The sequence below is a fragment of the Hydra vulgaris genome, chromosome 15 (assembly GCF_038396675.1).
Source record: "Hydra vulgaris chromosome 15, alternate assembly HydraT2T_AEP".
Classification (NCBI taxonomy): domain Eukaryota; kingdom Metazoa; phylum Cnidaria; class Hydrozoa; order Anthoathecata; family Hydridae; genus Hydra; species Hydra vulgaris.
The window spans coordinates 2,895,129-2,918,175 of NC_088934.1; positions in this window are offsets into that span (position 1 = coordinate 2,895,129).

Here is a 23,047-nt window from a genome sequence, read left to right on the forward strand (position 1 = left end):
CAAATGTTTTGTAGTAAGTTACTAAAGTGCTCAAAACTTCTGAGTTTTTTTATGTTGTGTTTGATGTGTATTATGTCATAATTTTTAATCGTTTCACAAGTAGTTTCTTAATAGTCGAATTGCATTTTTATAACAACATAAATTCTATTCGCTTATTTTTGATTTTCGTGTAAACTCTGTAAAATGAGTTAAGTAACTGTTTATTTGCTGAATTATCAGAGTTTTTCCGTTAATTTGAAAGGAAAAAACGAAATATGGAAACCGTAAATTTTACGGAGAAAGTGCTGCCTGCTTGCTGCCTTACTTTCTCCGTTAATTTGAACGGAAAAAATCAAATACGGAAACCTTGAATTTTAGTGAGAGAGTTCTGTATCTTTTTTAACGGACTTTTTCCGTTGATTTTTTCACGGAAAATAGAAACTACAAAACCGTTAATTTATACGGAGAAAGTGCTGTCACTTTGCTGCCAGACATTCTCCGTTGAATCTACGGTAAATTTTTTAACAGAGTAGTTCACGCCGCATCTTTAGATAAGTTAATTTACTATGATGTAACAAAAATTTAGTTGGGTTAAAAGTTACTTAACTAACCGAAAACACTATGTAGTCAATCTGGATTCTGGTACATTTTGTAATGAGTTCGACAAGGTTCAATATTCGGCCCTCTCCGATTTCTAATTTATATGAACAACTTCTGTAGTGTATCTGCAAAATTAAAATCAATTGTGTATGCTGACGATACTAATTTATTTATGTCCAATAATGATATTAATCACCTATATGGAGATATGAATATTGAACTGATGAAAGTAAATAAATGATTTAGAGATAACAAGCTATCAATAAACACAGATAAAATTCAATATACATTGTTTTATAAAAAAACACAAGAGGAAAATCTTCCACTTAAATTAAAGCCTTATAAATTATAAACATATCAAAAAGCAGGAATTTTTAAAGTGCCTATGAGTTTTTTTTTATAAAAATTTATCTTGGCTTCTTCACATAACATAAATTGAACCAAAAACAAACAAAACAATTGCCATAATGTACAGAAACAGCCCGTTCATATATACTGAAAGTCTTAAATTAATATACTTTAGCCTAATGCATAGCTACATTAATTATGTTAACATCGCGTGTGCTAGCACACAACCTACTAAACCTAAAGATATATTTAGTGTGCAAAAACATTCCAGAAGAATTGCATACCGAAAAAATAGATTTGAGCATACAAAACCGTTAATAATGGAAATGAAAATGTTGAACGTATATGAGATAAACCGATTTCAACACATGATCTTTATGTATAATTGTTTTAAAAATCTTACACCAAACAACTTTGAAACAAAGGTTAAAATAAACCAAAGCAATAACTATTCTCTAAGATCTAATGAGAGGCTCACATATACACTGCCTCGTAAATTAACTAAATATAAAGAGTACAGCATAACATACCAAGGGCCTAAGACATGGAACAGCTTTAAAAATAGCCATTTCAATATGGTGAAATCAGTAAATTCATTTAAGTTTCATTTAAAAAGAGAAATTTGAAATCAAATGAAAGCTTTGAAATTTGATTTACAAACTCTTTTGATAAAGCTTTTTGTTAAACTAAATTTCTTATATCATGTTTTATTTTTAATTTAACTTTATCAATTTATATTTATAAGAGTTTATTCTATCGTTATTATGTATTTCGCCAACAAAAGAAAAAAAGTTACAAAAATACAAATAAATAAATACATGGCTGGGGCAGAAAGAAGACAAATTTGGTCTTATCTAAGCCTCCTTAAATAAAAACTTCAATAATAAAATTACAAGAACAACGCTACTTCGTTAAATTGTAAGACATATTACGCTATATAACAGTATAATATATCCAAAAGTATATACAAATACAAATTCAATAGAATTTTAATACTATTTTTTTACTTAATTTTTATTTTTAATTTAAAAAAAAGTTTTATAATAATAAAGATTTGTTTTAATATATTTTAATTTGTTTTTTTTAAATTGAAGGGATCGTCCATAAATTACGCAGCGCAAAATATATTTACAGAGCAAAGGAGATATTAAGCTCTTCGACGCGGCGATTTTCATTGCCTTATGTAATTATTTAAATTAAGACTCTTCAAGGTAAAACTTTTGATCTTTTTTGTTTTGTTTTTTGTGAAAGTTTGCGTTACGTAATTTATGGACGATTCGTAAACAAATATTTTTTGTTTTATATATACAATATATTTGTTTTATATATATAATAATTGAATATGACAAACGTGATTACTCCTAATTAAAAGCTCTAGAAAAATATCATTCATTGTCATTTATCAAAAGTTTTTTGCTCAAGTCTTTCTTTAAATTGTTTAAAAGAAAATGGCTTTAAGCTCATTATTCATTCATTACTCATTAGCTTCCATTATATATAGCCTACATTATATATTTAGAGTAAAAGACAATGAATAATATTTTGAATAATCAATGTCTTTTACTAATATTACAATTTTACAATGAATAATCATTGTCTTTTACTCTAAATATATAATGGAGGTGCTTATTTTTTCATATCTTAACGCAGTTTTATATAATATTTGTAAACAATTTTTATTTACTTTAAACTTGTTAAAAGCCCAAATAGGGGTTGTAAGAAAAGATTGTGATGATTTTGGTCATCTATATTTTCTTTGAGTTCATCATTCAAATTTATTCTTTTAAAATTTTGAACCCTGTTATTGATTTACCTTTTTTATCGATTTGTATTGTGCACGACTTTCTCATTTCATAACACTTAAATAAAAAATCTTTTTATAACATTCTTCACAACAAAAATTTTCAATATTCGCAGTTTTTTAAATAATACTTGTTCTTTGATCTTTAAGAACTGACACATGAACTGTTTCAGAACGCACTCTCTTTCTACCTCGAATTCCCCATTTTACATTGGCAAAATATATACAAGGATTTATAAGGGAGTTAAGAGTAACACCTAGGTTGCCACTCCAATGATAAAGATTTTTATCAAAATAACTAATGATTATAGGCATTAGGCATACTACAAAACTCATCCCAATAAAAATACAGAACATTGTCATTCTTTTTAAACGATTCTGCTGTACATTACATTTCATATTAAAATCCTGAATGAGTGATTTTCTCCGAAGAATCAGTAATACTGATATATAGAAATATATTATCATAACTATAATAACGGAGCCTGCAAACACACAAGCTCGGATATATACTCCAACTTTTGTATCTAATGAGAATACTGACAGCACTGAAAATGTGAGAGTTAGTATGAAAGAAAAAATCCAAGTACCAACTATGTTTCCAATTTTGATTTTAAGTTTGTTAAAAATATAATATTTAATTGGATATTTAATTGCACATAAACGTTCAACAGCAATTGCTATTATATGGAATGTGGACGCAAGAACTGAAAACAATAAAATAGAATCTAAGATTTTTTCTAAATTTTCTTCAGAGAGAATTTTTGTCAAAACGGTTGCTGGTGCAATTAATTCTGAAAGATAAAAAGAATCTATAATTAGCGTAATAAATCCATGTATAATATCGAAAACAGACAAACTAAATAAAAAGTACTCCACGCGCTCAAAATATTTCCAATGTGTTCCCATTAAAACTTGCTGAATAAAATTAGTAAGAATAACAGCAACATCTATTGTTATAGAAGCAACTACCCAAGGTACTGTCATTTTAATTTCTTACATACTGTTATTTCATTTCATGAAAAAAGTAAACAATAAACAAAATAGTTTAAAAAAACAAACTTTTGATTTTAACCAAATAATTACAGAGAGGAAACAAATAACAATCAAACTTATTTTAATTTAATATTGTTTAAATTTTTAGATCTAAATATTTTTAATAAATAAATGATTTAAGATACTAACAAATTAGTAAAAAAAAACACTTTTAATATAATTCAAATAATTTTATTACTTGTTGTTAAAAGACAGCTAAAAAAGAAAATTAAGAAAAAAAAAAAAAGCTAAAATAAAAAGTAATTTCTTTATTGATGCTCTTTTTATTTGCTGATATCCTTTATGCCTATCATTTAAGATTCTATAAGCCATTTTCTTACAACTGGTTTCCCATCTTTCACACTTCTTTATTCACCTAAGATATCCTCGTTTCGTGTTGCTTGTTGTGACACTCTTTTTAGTTTAGAACCAAATTATGCGAACCTTGTTATTTGTTCTTTTTAAGACAACCAGGTAGAGTAAAACAAGCAAGTTTACCAAGAACAAAAATCTTTTGTTAAAGAAAGCTTTTAATTTAATGGAAATAAAAACTTTTTAAATAAATAATGCAAATTATAAATTAAATTTTTACGATATTTTGATAGAATATTTATTAATAAAAGATTTTAAGAGAACTTTCGATATTTCCATATTTCCTAATATATTGTAAAAATTTAAATATTAAATAAAAATTTTTTACATTAAAAAAATTATTTTAAGTTTTTATTTAACTTTAGTTATTTATAGTTGTTTAAAAATATTTACTTCGAAACTATTAATTACAGTAAAACGGGGTTTATTTTTATTGGGTTGAATAGCATTGTACAAATATTTTTTATAAACATTTAGATTTGATAATTATTCAATAAATAAATATATTTGTATTTCTTGGATTTTAAATTTTTTGATAAAAAAACTATTTGTTTATAAAATTATACTATTTATTTGTCATTTTATCAATATATAAAGTTGCTATTCTTGTATGATGAAGTGATAACGACTAAATGAAGCGGTATTATTTTATCAAAGTTATGTTTAGCAAATGAAATATCCAGCTATTAAAAGATTTTTTTGAAATTTATCAAAAAATTTTTGGGAGAGGTTTTGTTATCGTAATAACGAAAACCTAAATTCAAACCCAAATACCCAGTAACTATGCGGTAGTGGTGTAGTGGTAGAGCGCTCGCTTCATGAGCGAGAGGTTCCGAGTTCGATTCCCGCCACGTCCCTGGTAGTACCGCGCTCAACTTGTTTCTCCGCGCAGCGGCCTTGTTCGTCAAGGTTCGTGTTTCGGAGTTAAAGAGTTGAGAGAGGGTTATAACCACAAGTAGCCTCTTCATCTGTAGTGGCCTTCTCGGCCTTGGGGAGGTGAATTATAAAAAAAAAAACTATTACTTTTTTTCTCATCCGATTCCGAATACGCGGTCGTGGCTCGACGGTTAGAGCGCTTGGTTTAGAAGCAAGAGCTTTGGAGATATTTAGCGCCATTGGTAAAGAAAGAAGCGTGAATTTAAATGCTCTTCCGCGGTGCTCTGTGACAAGTCTTTTAGGTCTTCTTGGGGCACCTAAAACCACAAACAAAAATACACTTTGCTCGGGAATTTTGCTCCTATATTGATTATGGTGTATGGTACTATCCCAGCAGGCACAATAAGAAGTAAATGCGCATTAGAAACTTGTTTTAATTCGCACCTTTATGGTATGTATATTAGCCATTTTATCAAGTCATACACGCGTTTGTAATACGCTTCAGAAGCTTTATTTTGCTTTATATATTTTTTTTACAAATTGAAGAGATAACTTTTTAAAGATAATTTTAACTTGTTTCAACCTTTATTTTGAAATAATTTGTTATATATAATAATAAGTTGTTTTGGTTATGTAATTTGATATTCTTTTCAAATATTTTCTTCGAAACTACTTATTACCTTTAAAGGGGGTTTTGTTTCTGATTGGTTCCTTTTGTTTCTGATTGGTTTCTTTTGTTTCCGATTGGTTGAGTAGCCTTTAAAAAACATTGCTTAGATTAATTTATATGTAATTATTTAACAAATAAAAAAATTTGAACTACACGAATGTTAATTTTGTTGTTGTTGAAAACTATTTATTTATAAAAAAATAATTATTTGTCATTTTATCAACATATAATGCTGCTTTGAAATTAATGGATAGTTAAAATTCATAAAGAGGTATTTTTTTAAATGGATAATGAAGACCAAGTGTTTAGCTAATACTCTACTTACAGTTATTATAAGACTTTTATAATTTAACAAACATAAATAATTATTTATTATTAATTTATATTACAAACATAAATAAAGACAGGTGAATTTTTCCTATTGTAATGTTTAGGGCGTTGTCGGATCCAAGATCTGGATTCAAACACCCTGACGTTTGTTTTCTGAACTGAATCTATTTGGTTTGAATATTGGCTTCTGACGTTTTTTTCATAATTTTGTACAGTTGATAAATCCGTATACTACTATGGTATTACTGTATTAAAAAAGTTATTATTGATAAATTAAGTTTAAAATACCCTAAAATTTGTAGGAACATGGGGAAGCCTAACCACAGCACTAATATAGAATAATGAAGAAAAAATAAATTAAAAAAAATTATAACAATAATAATAACAAAATTGAGAAGAAGAAAAAGAAGATGAAGAAGAACTTTTCTGAAGACTTTTCTGATTTTTTTTACTAACTAACTTGGTTTGTTAATAGTTTGAGTTTAAAAGTGAAAATCAGACAAAACACAATAAAAAAGAGAAGGACTGAAGGTACTATTACGAACATTATTTATGTATATCTAAGTGTATTTTATGTAAACTAAAGTTTATTATAAAAAAAACAACTTTATAATATACAAGTCAAACAATATTTTTTTCTGAAACATTTTAATTGATGCTAATTTCAGGGGCGATTCTAAGGATATAATGTGGGGGCGAATCCTTCAAAACTGCCAAATGCTTTCTAAAAAAAACATCTGCCGATTAAAATGTGTCAAATACTGAATAACCAACTAAGTTTCTGAAAAACGAATTTTATTCTTAAAACACCGACTATAAGTTGAAAATTATCTTCTTTGGCGGGTGAGGAAGGAGGAGGAGAGGGGTAGGAGTTATGCAATATTCATACGTACACCGATAGACTCTTTAACTTATAATATTTTTAATTTTTGCATTTGTAGTTTCTGCATAAAACTGTATTTTACTTTTTTTTATTTAAATTTTATATAAACCGATAACTTAAACAATGCTTGGTGAAAAGACTCTATATGCCTTTATCTTTCTTCAGAAAAAGAATGTTTAAAAAATGTCAACGCATTAGCGTTGCAGCGACTTTATTTTACAAAGTACGTAAGGTATAGCTTTGAGTTTTAAAGTGGAGCAAGACATTGAATTCTTTTATTTCGGACTTGTTGGTGATTATAAGTGGAACAGAACATTATCTGTTCAGGTAAATAGAGCTTTTCATAAAATGTTCCGTTAAAACTGTTCCGATAACTTCTTGAAATATAGCAAAATCAAAAAAGTCATATGTTTATACTTAAGTCAAATAAGAATGCTTCGCAAAAAGTTCAGATAATTGGAGCCTGGGAACAAAAAAAGCCCAAATAATTAGTTTTTTATTATTATTGTTCTTAACTTATATTCATGGATAAAGTGTTAAATTCATACAATAATCTCTTAGCGTTTAAAAATCATGACCATATAAAGTTTCGACTCACCTCAAATTGAGGGGGTTATAAATTGCATAAAGTCAGTTTCTTGAACGCTAAGAGAATATTGTATGAAGTTTAAAATTTATGAATGAATATAAATTTAGAGAATTAGGGATGCTATCCCGCACACTTTTCAATCCTGCTGAACCGCGAAAGATTTTTTACTCTCGAAAAAATAACTGCCTGTTAAAACAATTTAACTCTCCGGTTAATATATTTTGAAACAAATTAACCTCGGAAGTTAAATTGTTTTAAAATATAGCAAAATGGCTTAACCGGGGGCCATAATATTTCAAACCCCCACCAAAATAAATAAATCCCTTTTGACAGGCGTGTATAGTTTAGTTTATAATAAATTCTATGCAGCACCATTAATAGAGAAATTTAATCTTGAAGAACTAACAGATATAAGAACAGGTCATGTAATTAAACTAATTGATTAATTTGTACAAGGAAAATGTCATTCTACTTTAAATGGACTTAACCAAGTTAACAATGATGGTCTCATAAAAACGACATAATTGAAATGTATGTAAAAAAAGTATAGTAAAAAAAAGGTAAAAAAGTGTCTGCAGCCATTTTGTACAATGAAGAATTAAGAAATCTGATAAAAAAAGACAAAATTTAAAAAATACAAAAAAGTACATATATATATATATATATATATATATATATATATATATATATATATATATATATATATATATATATATATATATATATATATATATATATATATATATATATATATATATATATATATATAATATATATATATATATATATATGAAGACCACACTAGAAAAACGATCAAGCTACATATTTGCTTTTTTTTGGGTTTTTGCCCCTGTTATATTTGGCTCCAGTTTAATTATATAATAATTGACTATATAACTAGAAAACCGATCAAATTACACAGATATTTAGCTTTCTAGTTTATTTACCCACTGGAAAAACGATCACATTGCTCGCTGTAAAACTTGTGACAACGCTAAACCAATCAGTATTCAGAAAATTATAAACAAAACTGTTAAAATGGCGGATGCATCTGATTTTCCACAAGTGACGGACAAGCCGAAGAAAAGAAAATCATTGGGTTTTAAAAAAAGATAAGGCGAAAAAAGCTCGACTTTCAAACCACACAATAGGCAATAACTGCCAGTGTACATTTTTGCAGTGCTTCGAAAAAACAAATCTAGAAGACAGAGCAGCTCTTATTAAAGCATTCAATGCTTACCCTTCAAAAGACAAATAAGACTCATTCCTATCTTCTCTTATTACGACAAAGAAAGTGTTGAAGAGAAGACCTACTCATCGTGAAGGGGAAGCCCAGTTCCATGAATTTAGCTATTCTTATCATGTACGAGTCCTGCGTGGTGGAACCTATGCAGAACAGAAAGTCTGCTTCAAAGCTTTTATCCCCTTGTTTGGCATTACAAACAGAAGAATACAAACCATCAAAAAAGCTTTAACTTTAACAGGTAAGTAGCAAAATATAATTATCACACAAAGTATGCCTATTTAAAAATGTATAATGTGATAATTATTATAATAATTTATATTATCATAATTATAAATTATTGAAAAGACATCTTTACATATAGCTATTTCTGTATTACAAAGTTAATCATGACTAAATCTGGTACGGCTAGATTAAAGTATTATTGAGAAATCACAATCAGTTCATGCTACTATATGTAATCACGTATAATTTTGTAATACAGAAATATCATAAATTACTATTACTTAGATTAGCTGTAGACTGTAGTAATACCAGTTGACTGTATTTTTTTCGTACCCATTGCTAAACATTCAGTGGAACCTCTTTTTCGAGCTAATGTTTGCGTAACGCACCCTTTTTCCACACTGTCTAGCAACCTATGCTATAAAGATAGTGCAATGATGACTTATAAAAGTTAAATTAATAAACTAATAACCATACAAATCACAGTTCAATTTCAATAATAATTCTAATTTAGCTTTGCTAACTTAGACTAACTGTAGTCGTTAAGGTTGACTGTTTATGGAAAGATATTCACTAATTTATAGATTAGATTAGCGCTATCACTAGGAGGGTTAATAATGTTTTTTTTAATTAAGTGTGGACTATTTTTTATTAAACGGGAAACACAGAGGAAAAGATTCTTTTGTTAACAAAAGAAAATATTTAAATTTTGATTTGTGACAAAAAAACTTGTATGCACGAGAAATTTGTTTATTTAGTAACAACAGGACAACTGTTAAACAAAAATGTGCAACACTTACACGTAGATGTTCTACGTGTGGAAAAGAAAAATTGACCAAACAACATGAACTTCACAAATGCAAAGCTGATACATTTTACACAAGAAAGTCGGAGGCAGACAGACGTGCTCAAGCTACTAAAGCGGTTGAGGCAACATCATTTGACTATCAAAAAAATCTACCAATACCAAACAAGACATGTAATGACATCTACTACCTTTGCCAACTTACTTTTATATCTTTCGACATTCACGTGCTGTCCACAAATGATGTATACATATCTACCTACAACGATACCAACGGAAAGAAGGGTACAGTTGACGTTACGTCAATGTTGTATCATTTTTTTATAAATCATCTTTCGAGTAATATTACTGACCTGGAGGCCTTTTGTGATGGATGTACTGAACAGAACAAAAATTTCACCATCAATTGTTTCTTTCACACAATGGTCCATACCTACAAGCGCTTCAAGACTGTCAAGCTGACTTTCCCTATTAGAGGGCACTCTTACATAGAGTGTGACAGAGACATGGGCCTGGTAAACCAAAAGGCTGATGTGGAGTTGCCAGAAAACTGGTGTAGAGTCCTAGAAGAAGCTAGAGTTAAACCAACACCATACAATGTTATTCATTTTTCTTGCAACCAGTTTTTGAGCTTCACTGACCACATGAAACTAAACTATAAAGCAACATGTCCCTTTCCTAAAAAGGCCAGTGCAGGAAATCCGATTATTTCTATATGACATCCCAAATTGGTGTCATATAGAAATAATTGGTATGGCTCAATGGAAACCGCTGTATTAGCAAAACCCCAGAAGAAGGGGTTAATTCTTTGAAATCTTCAAACGCTGATGCAGCTCTATCCTACTGATAAAGCGATCAGCAAAGAAAAGTATAAAGATCTTATAGTTCTCAAGCGCTTTTGTTGACCTAAAAGCCATGCATTCTTTGACAACCTTTCAACCTCAGCTACAGACATCACTGACGGTTCTGAAGGAAGTAGCACGAACACTGATGATTAAAAATAATCACCTTTTATTTTTTAACTAATCCTGATCACCATTACTAAAACGTATCTTCTTTCCAGTTAATAAAGTTTAAGTTTTCCTTAATTTATTGTATTGGTTATTCTTCTTGACAAAAAGAATCATACACTCTACACTGCACCAGTTAAAATTGTAATTTACTATTATACAAACATTTTTTGAAAAAAAAAAGTATGAAACGGAAAAACGATCAAGTACCAAAAAGGTGTACCATCGGTAAAACAATAATAACAACATCATTGCTAAGTAATGTTGACAATCAAACTTTTTTTTTTATTAAAGACCATGCTCAAGTAAATAATAAAAAAGAGAAAATTAAAAAAGCTTAACAAATAAGTGTTGCTATGGTGTTTTGAAGTTTAAAATCTAATTTATTCAAAACAATAAAAATGTAACTTGATTGTTTTTTCGGTGTGGTCTTCATATACAGGGCCGTACCAAGGACGGGGCCGGCAGGGCCGCGGTCTGAGGCGCCAAAATTGGGAGGGCGCAAATTTTAATAAATTAAAAAAAACAATAATCAGTTTATGAAACAAATTTTCACGACGTCGCTGCTGTTGATAAGAAAATTAATTAAAATTTCGCCTCTAATCACAAACTCCTAAGTATTAAAGCTCATTTACTGAACAAAAGAGTGCCCTCTAACACTAACATATCTTTGATAACTTTTGAACATTATGATTCTATTATGAATCAAACCAAAAAATTATCTGGTGCTGAATTTAAGAAGAAAAGAAAACAGCGCCAAGAAAGTGACAAGAAACTACAAAACTGTTTCAAAAAGTGATTGGTAACAAACTCAGTGGAAAAACAAATTATTTCAGAGGACATTTGAATTGAAGTTAATGACAATTCAACAGATCCTATAATTCACTTAAGTTCAGATCATCATTTGGAATTAATTGAAGAGGACATTTTCATCAGCCAAAGTCAAGAAGAATTTTGCACAACTAATTTAGAACCAACAAGGGAAGATAGAAATGCCCAGCTTTTAGGCCCAGCTGAAACGGACGCGGATGAACTTCATTCAGAAATCTCAAGAATTCTAGTGGCCTCGGAAGAAAATTTTCAACAAAGGAATCCAGCAACAAGGCCTAAAATAACGGACAAAATAAGATTCTTTTTGATTGAGTATGGGCCAGAGCAAGACAGAGGAGAATTTTTCCCAAACACGCTGTGTGAATTTGATAACAGAATGCGATACTTCAGGTCAAAATGGTATGAAAAAATTTATCCCAATGGTGAAAAATTTGTTCGCACTTGGCTGCAGTACAGCAAAAATTTTGTTTTTGCTGTTTGTTATTTTCAACAACAAAAACCAACAATTTCTCAGAAATTTCCAAAGGGTTTTGTGACTGAAAAAAACTAAACCCATGAATTCCTGAGCATGAAAACAGCAATGAACACCAAAGATGCTATTCTGATTAGAAAACTCTTAAAAAAAACCTCAAGAAAGGAAAGGCCCTAGATTCTGATCTGCAGAGAGTTATCAGTGGAGAGATGAAAAAGTGGAGAGACGTCTTGAAAGTGATTGTTGATGCAATTTTGTTCAGTGCGAAGAACAATCATGCTCTTCGGGGAACAACAGTAGACATCGGTCACAAAATAGTGGCATTTTTCTGAGCTTAATTGAGTTGATTAGCCATTATTATCCCTTAGTGGCTGAACACATTGCGTCAATTTAAAGCAAAAAAAACCACAACATCCTATTTTTCTGCTCGAATTCAAAATGAGCTGATTGAGTTACTTGAGCTAAAAGTCAGGAAAGAAATTTTGTCAAACATCAAAGAAGCTAAATACTACTCTGTTCTGTTTGACTGCACTCCAGATGCCTCCCACAAAGAGCAGATGAATCAGATCATCAGATATGTCCACATCAGTGATGAAACCTGCACAATTAAGGAAAGCTTTGTTGACTTCATTAAATCTCACCAAAAAACCGGAAAAGGTCTTGCAACAGAGATAACTGAAAAATTGGGTAGTCTAAACATTTCCAATTGCCGGGGCCAAGGCTATGTCAATGGAGCCAATATGTCTGGAAAATACAATGGCGTCAAAACTCACATCCATTCTCTTAATGAGTCAACAAAATGTGTTCCATGCGCAGCTCACACTTTAAATCTTGTTGGTGTTCATGCTGCTGAGTTTTCCCCACTCATGATTACGTTTTTTGGAAAGGTTCAAGCCATCTTTAACTTTTTTTCAAGCTTCACGTCAAGATGGGAAAAACTGATGAAAACGTTGACCATCTCATTAAAGGGAACAGTGACACAAGATGGTCTGCCAAAAAAGAAGCAATCACACCATTGCACAGACAAATCAAAGACGTTCTTCATGTTTTGGAATTCATTATCCACAATCCCATGACAAATGCTGTCACAGTTAGCAGTGCAAAAGAACTTCTCATTCATATTGGTTTCAGCTTTTTGTGTTTGTTGGATTTCTGGTGTCAAAAAAGTGAAGCGGATGGCACTTTATGAAGCGGAAGATGATTCTCACCTTCTCACAGAAGAAACAAAATTCGGATCTCAGTGCAACCTTGTGTTTGACAGCATTATTACACAAATTGAGTGGCGGTTTGAGGCTATGTCTGCTGTATCCTCTGATTTTGACTTTCTCAGTGGACATTCACTCTCTAAAAATTCAGTGGATGAACTCAAGAAAAAAGCTGCAAATTTATCTCAAATTTACAAGGCAGATTTTTAATTTCTTCTGATTTCCAGTCAGAAATGGGAAGCTTTAAATATCAAGCTGCCGCAATGATGGACAACTTTGAAAAATCTAGCCCGACCGACATTTTGCAGCTTATTCATAAATATTCTTTGACCGATGCTTATCTCAACACGGCAATTGCAATTCGCGTCTTCCTCACCATACCAGTCACAGTTGCTATGTGTGAGAGATGTTTCAGTAAACTTAAGCTCATAAAAAACTATATGAGGTTAACAATGGTGAACGTTTGTCTAGTTTGACTATAATTTCAATTGAAAATGAAGTGGCAAACAACATTGATTTTGATGATGTCATTAGTGAATTTGTTTCAAGAAAAGCCAGAAAAGTGACATTGAACTAAAGTTTGTGCAACCTTAATGACAAATTTTACTTTTAACTTGATGTGATAAATTTTGTGATCAATAAATCATTTTTTTTGTTTCATTTTCTTCTTTTTTTGGGGGAAAGGGGGAGAGGGGCGCAATTTTCTTTTCTTGCCTCAAGCGCAAAGTTGGCTCGGTACGGCCCTGTTCATATATATATATATATATATATATATATATATATATATATATATATATATATATATATATATATATATATATATATATATATATATATATATATATATATATATATATATATATATATATTTATATATATATATATAAATTAGTAAAAACACTTATCTTTTATTAAACTTTAAGTTTCATTATAATTAATAATTATAATGAAAATTAAAGTTTAATAAAAGATAATTTAGTAAAAACACTCATCTTTTATAAACTTTAAGTTTCACCATTGCTGGATCATCAGGAAAAACTCTTCCTGATGATCCAGCTATGGTGAAACTTAAAGTTGAAGAAAAAATTTAGATAAGTGTCTTTTACTAATTTACTAGTTTATTATTGCTCTGTTCTTTAAGAACATTGAGCACTCTATTTGTAAAATACACTAACATAATTTACATATATATATATATATATATATATATATATATATATATATATATATATATATATATATATATATATATATATGTATATATATATATATATATATATATATATATATATATATATATATATATATATATATATATATATATATATATATATATATATATATATATATATATATATATATATATATACATATATATATATATATATATATATACGTTACGTCGTTAAATTTCACATTTTCGTTACATCGCAATGTAATATATGCAAAAAATAGATATATATAAATATAACAAATACATATAAATATAAAAAGATATATAAATTTGTTTGTATTTGATATAAATATATAAACAAATATAAAAAGATTTTATTATAATAATAGTTGTAATTATTTTTCGTTTTTATTCATTAAAATTTCAAATTTCAAATAAATAAAAAAAAGATAAAACGTGAACAACAAGAAGAAGGAATGTTTGAAGCTAGTATTATGAACAATCCTTATATATTATAGAGTACACTTCAAATTTTATTTCGAAAATCTATTATACAAAACACAAAATTACAGTATAAAAATTGAATATGATATATAAGAAGTATATTTATAATAAATAAATAATTAAAAGAATAAATTTTTAATAATAAAGTCTTTACAGTCAGTTATCACAGAGCACCGAGGAAGACCATTTGAAAGGAAGTTCACGTCTCCTAGCTTACCGTTTTTTTATAAAACTTGCCCAAAGGTGGTGTTGAACAACGGATCTCTTGTTCCTGAAGCAAGTGCACTGATCACTGCGCTACGGCTGCACGTAACCCTGAATAAAAGAAAAGTAAATAAATTTTGAACAAGCTTGTTTTGATAGTTCTTTGGTTTTCCATAGAAGGCCTATATTTTTTGACATTTTATTTTGGATAATACGTATGTGCTCCTACCTAAAAACGACAAATTTATTTGAAAAAAAGATTAGAAACATTTAAGGGAATATCTTTTTTTCATGAAGACGATTTAAGAAAGTATATTTTGTTTTTTTAATACTTATAGACAGTTTATTCTATGTAAAGTATTCGCTAATTTTGCAAGCTTTTTGTTTACTCTTGCAAATAAAACATTAATATCTTTATTAGAATAAAACACGTTAGTATTGTTGGTAAACAATTCTGTATTCAAGATATTTGAGAATTTATTTAAGCCATTTATATAAATGAGAAATAAAAGTGGTCCTAAAATTGATTCTTGAGGGACCCCGCGGGCAATTGTAATTAAATCCTTTTTCTCCATATATAAAATGCATTGCTTCCTATTTGTTAAATAACACTTAAACTAAGCTGAGTTAAAGTTTACAATACCACAATTTTTAAGTTTATATAGTAGAATATAATGATCTATGGTATCAAACGCTTTTCTTAGATCAATAAAGACAGCTAAAGTAATTTTTTTTTTATCAAAAGCTCTAAATATTTCATGTATCAGATTAATGATTGCGTGATTGGTCGAATGACTAGATTTAAACCCAAATTGTTTGTTCTATAGAATATTATAAGTATTTGTAAAACTCTATTTTTAGTACCCTAATTTCAGTAGCACTTTTGGAACCTAATTTTTTTCCCAATGATGACTTGGGAGGCAGAAGGTTATTTTTACGTTGATTAAGCTTTATTATAGGTTGTTTAAATTGATTATTTTTTTATTTTTCATTTGATTTAGATTAATTAAAAAATTTAGTTAAATCAAGCAAACAAATGATTTAAATACATTTATTGCATTTATATACATATATAAATACATCCTATATATATAAATATATATATAAATTACGTTTGGTTTATTTTTTATTTTCAAACAGTCAATATATACTTGTATACATATATATATATATATATATATATATATATATATATATATATATATATATATATATATATATATATATATATATATATATATGTATACAAGTATATGTTGACTGTTTGACTACAAGTATATATTGACATATATATATATATATATATATATATATATATATATATATATATATATATATGTATACAAGTATATGTTGACTGTTTGACTACAAGTATATATTGACATATATATATATATATATATATATATATATATATATATATATATATATATATATATATATATATATATATATATATATATATATATTCATATGTATATATATATATATATATGTATATATATATATATATATATATATATATATATATATATATATATATATATATATATATATATATATATATATATGTATATATATATATATATATATATATATATATATATATACAGTTATGGCCATTGAAATCCGACCACTGCTGAATATAAAGAAAAACAGTCTATGCATGCGAATAATCAATTTATTTTCTTCCCTGACATCAATGATTAGTTAATTAGCTTTTAGCCAATCACATTAGCGTTTATTTTATTGCACTGTAAAATTTATTAAGCTATATATCTCATTGTAGGGTATGGATTATCATTTAACTGTCACAATTTAATTATGACTAGGAAGGAAGGTCTTCGTGCTAATATTAAACTTTTATGGGAGGATGGTGCAAGTGAGTGTCAGATATCAGCAAAATTGCGAATGCCAAAATCTACTGTTCATGATATTATACAACTAATCAAAGACACGGGATCCACTGCGCCCAGAAAATGTTTTGGTAAAGCTAGAATTACTAGCAAACAAACAGACAATATGATACGCAGGGCTGCTGTGAGAGATCCAACAATATCAAGCACACAAATCAGAGCAGATCTACCTAATGACGTTACAGTCAGCATTCGAACAATTAGAAGACGTTTATTGAAAGATGCAGGTCTACGTTCTCGTCGTCCAGCCCTCAAACCGCGACTGTCTTTAAAGAACATCCGTGATAGGATCGCATTTTGTAGAGCTCACAGACACTGGTCAATAACCAAATGGCGCCAGGTAATGTTTAGCGACGAGACACAAATAAAGCAATTCGCTCCGCATAAGTCATTAGTTCGTCGCCCACCTAATCAGCGTTTTAATGCAAGGTATACCGTACCAGCTGTCAAGCAATGTCCTTCAATTATGGTGTGGGGCGCAATAGCTTCATCTGGTCAATGTGGTATTTATTTAATGCAGAAGGGACAAACTATTAACTCCCAACAATATCTAAAAATCCTTCAAGAAAAGGTTCCAAATTTGATGGAAATTCGTCGTTGCAAAATATTCCAGCATGATGGTGCACCGTGTCACCAATCTCGTCTTGTAAATTCTTGGTTAGAGGATCACAACGTTCAGGTTCTGGGTCCTTGGCCGGGATCATCCCCAGTCTTGAACCCAATCGAAAATTGCTGGGTCAAGTTAAAGTCAGCAGTATCCAGAACTAATCCTACATCACTGGACGATCTAGCGCACAATATTCGTCAAGCTTGGATTACTGAAATAACGCCAGAATATTGTCAGGCTCTCGTGGATTCAATGCCAGATCGCATTAATGCAGTCTTAAAAGCACATGGTGGTGCCACTAAATATTAAAAACATTGAATATGTACGATATGTTACATTATAATCATTAATTGTTACTGTTGTTCTTTTATTGCTATAATACAATTGTTTATTACTACATTAAACTAGTTTTAAGTAAAATGATACTGGTGGTCGGATTTCAATGGCCATAACTGTATATATATATATATATATATATATATATATATATATATATATATATATATATATATATATATATATATATATATATATATATATATATATATATATATATATATATATATATATATATATATATATATATATGTATATACTTATAAGGTAAATTTTGAAAACGCAATTATTACCATAATAATTTTTGATATGTTTTTTGAACACCTCAAGACTTTTTGCGGACATGGTCTTGTTACTTAGAGTGTTCAAAAACGAGGTGGCTCTATATATAACGTACAGCATGTATCATTATATATAGAAACTTTTAAATTTTGATGTTTTTATACTATATGTTTAAATGGGCTGCAGCGAAGGAGTGGGAAAAGTTTTCATATCAAGCCAAAACTAAATATTTTAGTTAAAAATTGTAGGTGATGATTTCCGTTTATTTTTTACAAATTTTTCATCAATATTTTCGCGTCGGGGTAGAAAAGAAGGCGTGAACTTCCTAGTTATATGCACCTCCGCGGTGCTCTGCGACAAGACAATTAGATCTTCTTGGGGCACCTAAATAACAATATAATATAATATAAATATTTAAATATAATAACAATAACAATATAAATAACAAGTAAACAAAATAAGATTTTAACATAAAAGTTGGTGTATCATCACTAGTCTTTTTCTTATTGTTCACAGAGCCCATAATTTTTGTAATATCACTAGGTGTGATTTGACGGAACTGGACTATGGGTACACGTACTAAATTTTTTCTTAATGTCTATTATACTGGGAGGATCAATATACTTTTTGATAGCTGCATCGACTGTAGAGCAAGAAAATAAAGTCGAATGTATGAGATCTGTACTACCAGATGACACTGCAACGCTTATGAAATAGTTATTAAAATATTAGTCAATAAAGAATTTTTAGTGATGATGTGTTTGATTACAACTAAAGTGATACGTTTGTTAGAGCTACCTGATTTATCTGAAAGGAAAGGTTTAATTAACTTTCAGAGAGATGTATCTGAAATTGGGAGAGTGTTAATTTGCCCAAAGTAAATTTTCTTTAGTTTACAGTTTGAATTTACAATCCTATTTCTTTGTTTTTTGTACATTAGCGCAGAAATATCAGATTTATCACCAAGGAATATTTGATATAACATAGAGCATGAAGCATAATTGCTTTTCGTAAGTCTTTAGTTATAAAAGGTTTATTATTACCACTAACTTAGTGGTAAAATACTTAGTGACTAAGTATTTTAGACTTAACCCTTTAGAACTCACCCGAGCTTAACTTTAAAAAAATATATACTATTAACTATGTAAATATATGTTTTGTGTTGTAAAATACAAAAAGACAAGTTTTTTTGGAAAATTTGTTTCGGCAAAGAACTTTTTTAAATTGTAGCGTATCAGCTACAATGGACTTTTAAGGGTAAAAATATTTATTTTTTATTTTTTAATTGTTCAAATGTTTTTGTTTATTAATTGGTAATGCCAGTTCTTATACATGAAAATCCTTGAAATAGTTTTGTTCTCTTTGCCTTCAAAGCCCAACATTACGTTTTTTGGCATTGAATGTATGAAAACCTAGTAGGGGATTTTTTGCATCGGTATCTTTTCTCAGTGTATGCTAGTCGATAGTTTACTCCGTCTAGTCTTACGTCTTGGGTTGGATTGCTACAGATCTTATAGCCTTTGGTGATATCATAGTTTCAAGAAATGGACTGCCAACCTTACATTACAACCTCTGCCTTTATTAGACTTGTTGCCACCTCTGCTGAAACTTTTTCAGGGGCATAAACTTTGCTTTTGAGTTTAATAATTTCAAATTTATACGATATAGAAACCATGCATTTATTAGTGCAACACTATTGTGTGCACAATGTATATATACCAACAATAACACTTAAGGTTACCTTTGTAAAACAAGCACATCATCAATTCCACCCATATACTTGATGTATGTTTTAACAATGTAGGTTTGATGAACATATATATACTTTTTATTATTTCGGTTGTATCGTTTAACAGTTTGAACCGGTTCAATTCCAACATATGATGATACCAAAGTGACAGCTTTATTGTCATAACATCATACTATAATTAAGTTAGAATATACTTCAGTACAATAATCATAGCTTCCACAGCCATCTTTACGTAAATCTTTTTCACATAGTAATGGACATGTAAGCCTACTTTTTTCCAAAGTCGTTTAACTGGTTTGTTCTTATTAACCATATTAGACAAAAGTTGGTCATCGTTATCACTACTATCATTATTATCATGAATGATATTCTCTTCTTTACAATTAACATAATGTTGTTGGACAGGTCGTGCATCACAAAAATCAACATTATCTACAGCCTTATTGATATTTTCACGCTCATATTCTGAATCTGATTAAATTTAAGTCTTTAAAGTCACTCTCCCATCAATAATAAAAGCAAGAGCCTCTTCTATGTTATAATTTTTGTTTCTATACATATTAAAATAATTATAAGTAAAAAAAAAGGTAGTATGCATAAAATAACCCATTGGAGCAAATCTGCTACATTAACATAAGCAAGCTATTTTATTTATTCAAAACTATAAAAACTAAAACAAACTTTTCCAAAAACTTCTTCAACCTTTTTCTATATTAAAAAATAACCATTCATTTTTAAAGTAATTTTAAGCCACATTATAGACAATATCGCAATTGTTTAAATGTAAGATTTGAGCGTTGGTGTTTGCCTTGATAAAGTAAACTAATAATTTTCAAATTAGTTAGGTAGAGTAAGCAAGTTGCAAATATGCCAAAATGGGCATTTTTGGCATGAATAGATTAGCCCTACTCAAATGCCAGGCAAGTAAGAAGTTTGTATCAAATCTACTACACGGGGCTCTAAAGGGATATGGTATACAAATCTTAAATTTTGTTAAATATGTCATTAAAAGTATCATAACAAGAATTATTATAGTTTTTATGGAGTACGATATAGTTTTTATGGAGTACGGTATAGTTTTTATGGAGTGCTGTCACAAATATTTTGCTTGAATAATTTTCAAACGATCAATATGTTAGTTTTTTAGGTGGTAACTTAAAAAACGTAGATCTAAGCATTGTGTATATCAGTTGATGATGATCACTTACGCCCGTACAAAAGGTATTCGAATGTTGAAAGCACAAAATTTCTATTAGTAAGTATAAGATCTATACATGAAAGTTTATTTACCAATTTAAAACAAGTTGGTTGTTTAATTAAATTAATGCATTGATAAAGTTGAAGGAAATCTTTCATTATTTTATCCGAAGGTTGCATATTAAAATCATCAGTTAGAATATAATCTATATATGATTTTAAATTAAAGTCAAGCACTCCTTTTAGCTGATTGAAGAAATAGTCACAATTCTGATTTGGTTGTTTATAAACAGCCATCACTAGCCATTTCCGCATTAATTTCGTTTAATTTCAAAAGTGACACACCTATCCAAAAACGGTCCCAACCTCAATTTTGAGGACCAAAAAAACGACCAATGGGGCATTAATTTGCAAGGTCTTAGGTATCACCTGATGTAAAAATTAAAATCTAATCTCTATAGCCAAAGGAGAAAAACGCATTTAAAGTTTTATGGCACTTTGCGCTACTGATCGCACTTGGAGCCCCGTTGTAAATTTATTTTGTTTTTTTTTTTCACTTTTGGGTTATGGAGTTTTTAAAAAATATCAAAAACTCTTTACATATATGTGTTGGCTATAACCTGACAAAAAATCAGCTCTTTAACACTTGTGGTTTGTGTACAGGGACCTAAATTATAGGGTATGGCACTAAAAGCCTCTTTAAAATGAGACAACGGATGCTTTACGTTTTTATTCTAACCTTACTATCGACTATGGAAGTTTCAAAATTTAATAGAATGAAGCCTTGGCGTGTATCTTTCAGGCAAAAAAAATAGAAGCAAGATATCTTTTATCTGTGCAAGTATATAGCTCTTAAAGTAGGAATCTCGCCTTTGAAATAATGGCCAAAATATAGCAGCTTTTTGTGGTTTTTATGCTTTTTAAAGATTCAAAGTTTCATCAAACAACTAATTTAGTAACAATATCTTGCTACAAGTGGATATGGGATTCTATGGTTGTTAGATTTCACATTTGTATGTACTTTGTCTGCAAAAAGAGCGCTTTTTTTGTCCAAGTTTGTATAAATTATGGGGCAGAAAACACATTGTTAGAGGCATTTTTTCTAATTGTTCTGAACTTAAAACACATAAAAACCTCTTTATATTTTAGTTGTTAAACCCACAGGTTTGCTTTGTTGTAATAAAAACTTTCAATGAAGTAGTCATTTTCCCATCGCTTTATGTTAGTTTTTGATATGTTAGCTAAAAATCAGAGTAATTTAACAAAAGTTTTGAACCACGGAATTCTAGTATACAAAGGTTTATAATATCCATAGTGAAGTTAATAGAGCACTCGCTGTTGAAATATTTAGTCCCCTTGGTTTAATCAAAGCAGTTTATTATTTTCAAAAAAAAAAAAATTTTTGCCTAAAATTGGATTACAAGTATTTTTCAGCTATTGCAGGCTATTTTAATTTTAAGATTGTTCTCTATATTCAGATAAAGCATTTAGCATTCATATCATGTATGCTATAAAATGTCATTTTCTGATGTTTGTTTAAAAGCATGAATTAAGTCTCTAACAATCTGCAATCTTTGTGATGGCAGTTGTACTAATGGCTTCTGCCATGAATCAGTGTGCTCAAATTTTAAATGATCAAGCCAATGTCCTTCAAAGTATCTTCAATTATATACCTGCTGTAAATATTGCATTTTATAAGAGTGTTTTAAAGTAATTTATTTTATTGTCAAAATGATAGTGTTTTATATGGTATCTTTTTAAATGAGCTTCTTACATTATGTTTTTAATGGATTAACCAGGGGT